Source organism: Pistacia vera, unplaced genomic scaffold (genome assembly GCF_008641045.1).
Source record: "Pistacia vera cultivar Batoury unplaced genomic scaffold, PisVer_v2 Contig953, whole genome shotgun sequence".
NCBI lineage: Eukaryota > Viridiplantae > Streptophyta > Magnoliopsida > Sapindales > Anacardiaceae > Pistacia > Pistacia vera.
Window position 1 is genome coordinate 204,549 of NW_022196838.1, and position 7,553 is coordinate 212,101.

Genomic DNA, 7,553 nt, shown 5'->3' on the forward strand with positions numbered 1-7,553 from the left:
TCCTCTAACCCTGTATTCCATGCACAAACTAAACACATAGAGATAAATGTTCACTATGTGAGAGAGCTTGTTGCAGGGAAGAGTCTAACTGTTCAATATGTTGCTTCAGAATATCAGAAAGCTGACATCTTGACTAAATCACTTTCTAGTCATAGATTCAGCTTACTACGGGAAAAGTTGAATGTTGGGTGCGAATTACCTGCATAAATGTGGCTACTTAGACAACCTAACTTGTCTTATGATGTAGCTCTTGGAATGGTACAACTTTTCTAGTGCAGTTTTTCATTAATATAGCTGTTGGAATGGTACAGCTTGTAGTTGGTGTAGTTACTAGAATGGTACAACTTTTCTAGTGCAGTTTTTCATTGATACAGCTACTGGACTGTTACAACTTGTAGTTGGTGTAGCTGCTGGAATTGTTGTGGTTGCTATAATATAACAAGTTGTAGTTAACATGCTATAAGAAAAGCTCAATACAGCAAAGGAACAAGGTAATCCAGCTTACTGGAAGGTATTGAGGTACAGAAGGAGAAGATAGTAAAACTTATAGGAAGATATTAAGGTGTAAAAGAAGAAGATAGTCCAGTTTATGGGAAGATATTGAGATAGAAAATGCACTAACTAGTATAGGATTAGTTTTTTAAAAGCAACTAAGTTGGAGTTAGTTTGTAAAGCACTAAAACGGTAATGTTTTGGTTTGTTCAAACATGTATAAATGCACTAAACTAACTAATTCTGTTTATGAATGAAAATCCAGAATTCTCTACATGTTTTTCTTTGCTGTTTTTTCTCTTCTCCTCTTAGCTCAGTTTAGCTTCTTTTTGCAACTGAAAAACTGACTTAGCTTGTTGATAGTGAAGGCTAGGTCAGGTCTAGATAAAGTGAGATATTGCAATCCTCCTATAATGCTTCTATATAAAGTGGGCTACTCAAATAACTCTCCATCAACCTTACTAAGTTTTGTACCAACTGCCATGGGGGTAAGACAAGGATTACAATCCTCAGTTCTAGCTTTTTCAAGAAGTTCCTAGGCATACTTGGTTTGGGTTAGAAGAAGACTAGAACTATTCCTCTTTACTTCAAAACTGAGGAAGTAATGCATAGGACCTATGATTTTTAGAGCAAAATGGCTGTTAAGATCTTGAACTACCTTTGTAATGAGTTCATTATCATTCCCTGTAACCAAGATATCATCTATATACATCAACAAAAACATTACTGTAGATGCATTCTTATAATAGAATAAACTAGTATCTGAAGTGTTATTGTAAAAACCCCAAGTTAGGAGAGCATTTTTCAGTTTATCAAACCAAACCCTAGGGGCCTATTTGAGACCATATAAAGCCTTTTTGAATTTCCAAGCCTGTTGAGGCTGATTGATATAATGAAAACCCTCTGGTGGCATCATGAATACTTGCTCTATGAGCTCCCTATTAAGAAACACATTATTCACATCGAGTTGGTGAATGTCCCAATTGTTATGAACTACAAGTGAGAACATTAAGCATATAGTTGCTGCCTTCACCACTGGTGAGAAGGTATCAAAGTAATCTAGACCAGGGGTCAGTTGAAACCCCTTAGGCACCAAGCAGGCTTTATATTTTTGTAATGAACCATCTGAATTAGTTTTTATTTTAAAAACCCATTTACATCCCCTTATGTACATACCATCTTCATACGGTACCATCTCCTAAGTTTTGTTGTTCAATAAGGCATTATATTCACTGTCCATGGCAGTTTTCCATTCAGGAACAGCTAAGGCCTCTTTGACAGTCTTAGGTTCTTTAAGAATGACTCTGGTAGTCAAGAAGGCTTGAGCTGAGGGTCTACACTATGAGGATTTTGATCTAGTAATCATGGGACGTACAGTTGCAATGGGTGCAGACATGCATAGAGCTACCAGTGGTAGAACAACATCCAGATTAACACCCGAGGAAGTTGAGTTTCCTAATGAGCTTGTATATGTGTCAGAGGGAGCTCCTACTGTAACTTCTAACTACTGTAGTGCAGATGGCAGATCAGTAGCTACTATTGTAAGAAGGAGATTGATCTCAGTTGGAGAAGCAGGGGAGTTTACTACTGTAGGAAGCTCATGCACTTGTGGTTGCATTGGATGCGTAGAGGTAGAGACTGTGACTTTTGACTTCTGCAATGTAGATGGTAGATCAGAACCTATTACTGTAGTAGGAAGATAGATCTCTGTTGGAGCAGGAGAAGAAACTGTTGGAGCAGAAGAAGAAACTGTTGTTGTAGGTTACTTATTCATCTTTGAGTAAGTAGGAGATGTAACTCCATTATTTTCGTTGGAAGGTATAATCCAAGATGAGGTGCCTGAAGGAGGATCAAAACTCAATGGCAGAGGAGAACTATCTGAGTTGGAGAAACCAGTGTGAAATGGGAAATCTTGTTCATTAAATATGACTTGCTTGGCTATAGACATGCGCCCAGTACTTGTCATGCATTTGTATCCCTTATGGACCAAACTATACCCCATAAAAATTCATTTTTCTGCATGAAAGGAAAGTTTATGTTTATGGTGTGGCCGTGGGAAGGGGAAACAACTACAGCAAAAAATCCTCAACTCTTGATAGGAAGGTTCTTGGTTGAACAACATCTGATATGGGGACATAAATTCTATAACTAAAGAGGGCAGTCTTTTTAAGAGATAAACCCCAATTGAAAAAGCCAACCACCAAAACTTAAGTGGCATGGAGGTATGAGCTAACAAGGAGAGACCAAGTTTAGTTATGGACATGCGCTTTCTTTCTATTTTTCCATTCTGCTGATGGCGATGAGGGCAGGGGTGTCTAAACATAATCCCATGTCGTTGAAGATATTTAGCAAACGGCCTAAACTCACCACCCCAGTCAGTTTGCATACACTTAATTTTGGCATTCAACTGATTTTCTATGAAGATATGAAATTGAATAAACACTTTAAGAGCTTCAGATTTGAGTTTGAGAGGATAGATCCACACATATCGACTATAATCATCCATGAAGATTATATAGTAATGACATCCTTCATTGGAAACCATAGGGGCAGGTCCTTATAAGTTAGAATGAATTAATTCTAATGGAGCATGTGTTCGAGAGGTGGAGGATGGAAACCTACATTGAGTTAATTTTCCAAAAACATAAGCTTCATAGAAAAATCCTTTATTAATATCCAAATAAGACTTTACATTCATCTTCTTTAATACAACTTGTAGAGACTTGGCATTGGGATGCCCTAATCTAGCATGCCAAAGAAAAGGAATAGCATCAAACTTATTACAAGTAGACATCTTATTGGAAACTTGAGAGGTAAACCACATAACATCATCCGAGAGAGCATCAACAACTAGTTGTGACGAAGACGAAGATTCTGAGGTTGCAGTGAAATTGAAATCCTTTTTAGAAATCAAGGGAGCATTATTGATTGGAAAATTCAATTGGTACAATCCATTCTTGACTGTGCCTTGAAGTAGGACAGCTTTGCTGCTTCTATCCTTTACCAAATAATGGTCAGCATAGAACTCCACTATCACATTGTTATCTCTTGTGATTTGTGAAATATTTAAGAGATTTTTTGCAATCTTAGGCACACATAAGATGTTCCACAGCTAAACAAGTCTATTGGAATCAAAAGAAGGTAAAAGCATCATACCTGTGTGTGTAATTGGTAGTGTTTCACCATTACCTACTTGCACTTGAGAGCCTCCAGGATATTGTGAACGTGCTAGGATGTTGGAAGAGTTAGCCACCATATAATTGGGAGCTTCTAAGTCCATGTACTAGGACTGATCTTTAACAGTTTAAGGAGTTGCAATATCAGAGTTAGACAGGACAGTGTCTGAGGTATCAGGCAAGTTGATAGAATTATGTTGTGCATTACTAGTCTGGATTGAGTATCCATTATATAAAACATCCATCAACTTCTACTTAATGAAGAAATCCTACCGAACATGGTCATTTAGCTCCTCTATATATATGGTCTCCATGTTCATTTGTGTAAGTAATCTACACTCTCTCTGTTAGAATTTGAGTTGGGCCTAACTCCTCACCCAAAAGGCCTTATTGAGTGGGAGGATTGCCCACTCTTATAAACCCATTAGCTTGAGTGTGCCTAGTTGATATGGGATCTCCAACACTCCCCCTCACGGTCAAGCCCATATGGTCCACTTGCCTATGAATGGAGGTAGTTTGGCAGCCCACCGCTGGTCAATCACTCAGCTTAAATGGGGCTGACTCTGATACCATGTTAGAATTTGAGGTGGGCCTGATTCCTTACCCAATAAGGCCTTATTGAATGGGAGGATTACCCCCTTTTATAACCCAATAGGCTTGAGCGTGCCTAGTCAATGTGGGACTCTAACACTCTCCACTATTACTTATTAATTATCATCCCAGTAGTGTCTAATTGAAGTGTTGAAGTGTCAAGAGTGCGCCAACCTGAATTGACGCCAACCATATCAAAATCATATAAGGCAATATAGAATTGTTGCAATATCGTCATGTTAGCTTGTTATGTTTATTAAAGTATAATAGTTATTTTTTATGTTATGTATTCTGTTTGCGACCAAATCAGGAAATTAAGCCACACGAGTTGTACATCAATCGTAGTAAGGTAGTATGGGGTTTTCGTTAGTATAATTAGTAATAATAACCCATTTATCAATATATAGTTTGGTATCATGATGTTAGTTTCTTCGAGTAATTCAATCATATGTTTAGTGTTTTGTTTCTATCATTAAAAGTGTTTTGGAGAACCGCAATAAGTAGTATAAATAAAGCCTTATATATCATTTTTTTTTTTTTTTTTTTTGTGTGTGTGTGTAAGTTTTATACACCTTACCCTAAAGGAAATGGAGAAAATTTTTGTCAAGCCAACTCTTTTGGTGGTTGCTCTCTTGCTTACTACATCGTGCTCGTCTCCCTCTCTCTCTTTCTCTTCCATAGCATTATATTTATATTATTGAGACTAACGGTACCAATAATATAAACATGTTTGCATAATATATGGGATATATTTAATTTTCCTCTAGAAAGATTATAGAATATATTTGGGGTGTGTTTGCAAAATATCAGACTTATGTAATCTTGGGGGTGTGTCTGTAAAATATCAGACTTATGTAATGCGGTGCGTTTTGGCTTAATAATGTGTATGACTACTGTACACTTTTGTAACAAATTTAGTTAGTAAAGTTTTTCTCTTCAAACAGAGTCTCGATTTCTCTCTGGCTTTTCTTGCATCTTTTCTTGATTTTCTTCTAATCTTTCATGGTATCAGAGCTATAGACAAGCGTCAATGGCTGATTCTAATCTTGAGTTTTTCAATTTTGGTGCGAAATTAGAATCTGAGCAAGTTGCTAGCTCTGGAGCTAGTAATTTAGCTACGCATTCAACACTACCTACACTCTCGGTGAAGCTAATGGAGAAGAATTATGGGTATTAGAGGTCCCAAGTCTTCCCTGCTCTTGCATCACACGACCTTGATGTCTTCATTACCGGTAAGAATACATGTCCTCCCATGTTTTTACTTGAAAAATCTACTGCATGTGAAGAATTTGTTAAAAGATCAAACCCTAAGTACTTCAATTAGAAACGCACAGATCAATTCTTAGTTAGCTGGTTGTTTTCGTCCATATCTGAGTCTATGTTCAGACATGTAGCTAAATGTGTTAGTTCGTATGAAATTTGGAATACCCTAGAATTACATTTCCAGTCGTTTTCAAAGCCCAAGACTTTACACCTAAGAAATATGTTACAAACCACAACAAATGACTCTTTGAGTATAAATGAGTATGTCTTAAAGATGAAGGAGTTAGGTGATGAGTTAGTAGCTAGTGGAGTGAATACTGGAGATGAGGAATTGCTTTTGTATATTTTGGATGGCCTTGGACCGGAATATGATGCTATAGTAGCTAGTTTAACACACAATAGCAATACAGCCAGTATACAGGAAGCTCAATTTTTGCTTCACAAGCATGAGATAAGGCTGGAACAACAGAATAGGGCTTTAACAAATTTTCATGAGCATTTATCATCTGCACTGATAGCTTCCAAGCAAGGATCGGTAGATTCTCCTATAGGAATGCCAGTGAATTCTAATGTGATAGGGACTACAATTCAGAATAGTTCACATATGGCACAATCTGGAGTATCAAACTATTCCCCTGTGTCTGGACTAGGATATCAGCATGGTTACTCACCTAGGGTTCATGGGAATAGGATCTCTCATCTTGTAGCTGCCAGCGTCAATTCTGTGAATACAGGTTATCAAGGAGGTGGATTTAATCGAACCTTTTACTCAGTTGTACCATCACAGTCCTTTGCTCCACAGCCCTTTGCACCTGGTGTTACTCAGTTTCATAGTAATGTGATGAAAGGAAGAGGCAGAGGTCGAGGATACTTTAAGCCAAAGTTAATTTGTCAAGTATGTGGAAAATCTAGGCATTCGACTCTGCAATGTTACCATAGGTTTGATCAGGAGTATCAAAGCTTTGTCACACCCTCTTATGGTCCACCAGTGCAGGTTCCTCAATATAATGTAGCAGGGTCTCCCTATAATGCAGCAGCTCTTGTCCAAGATAATTTTTTTGGTGTTTCTAATGAGTTTATCCAGGGGTTACTAGCTACTAGTTGTCCTCAACATAACTCTTTCAATAACTCTTTTACTGGTTTTCATGATCACTCTGCTCCTGATTAATGCAACTCAGAATTACATAGCACCTGCTGTACCTGCTGCTCACTCTTCATATCAAAGCACACCTCAGTATCAGAACACAAGTAACAATACCTCAAATGCTGCATTTCCTAAAGCTGCTTCTGAGTCATCAGTACCTGCAGGAAACAATTATCAAGCAGTAGCAACTGCTCAGACAGTGAATGATCAAGCCTGGTATATGGATTCAGGAGCTTCTCATCACATGACAGCAGATGGCTCTAACCTGATGTTTAAAGCCAACTATCAAGGATGTTCTAAAGTTCAAGTTGGGAATGGAGAATCTATTCCCATTACCCATACAGGTATGCTTTTGGTGCCCTCTTTTGATACTCATAAAGTTGTCAAACTTAAGAATATATTATGTGTTCCAAAGATTGCAAAGAACCTGCTAAGTATCTCACAGATTACTAGGGATAATCCTGTTATAGTAGAGTTCCATACTGATGTTTGCTTGGTAAAGAATAAGGATAGTGGGACTATGCTACTTCAAGGGACTATAAAGAATGGCCTTTACCAATTGGAACTGTCTACTCATGTTAGCCTTTCTACACAAGTCTACAGCAATGCAATTTCTTCTTTACCAATAAAACCAGAGTGTTATTCCAATGCTGGACCCCCCACGGCTGGTGTTGGCTTGAGCTCTGAAGCTATTCAACCCTCTAGTTTAGGATTAGAAAGTGTTGTTAATTTTGCCATCTATAGCTTTAATTGTAATAAAGATACAAGTGTAAATTTGCCCTTGTTATGGCATGTCAAATTAGGGCATCCAAATATGAGAACTCTTTATGATGTGTTGGAAAAATTAAATGTAAAGCATAATGTGAGTAATAAAAATGCTGCATTTT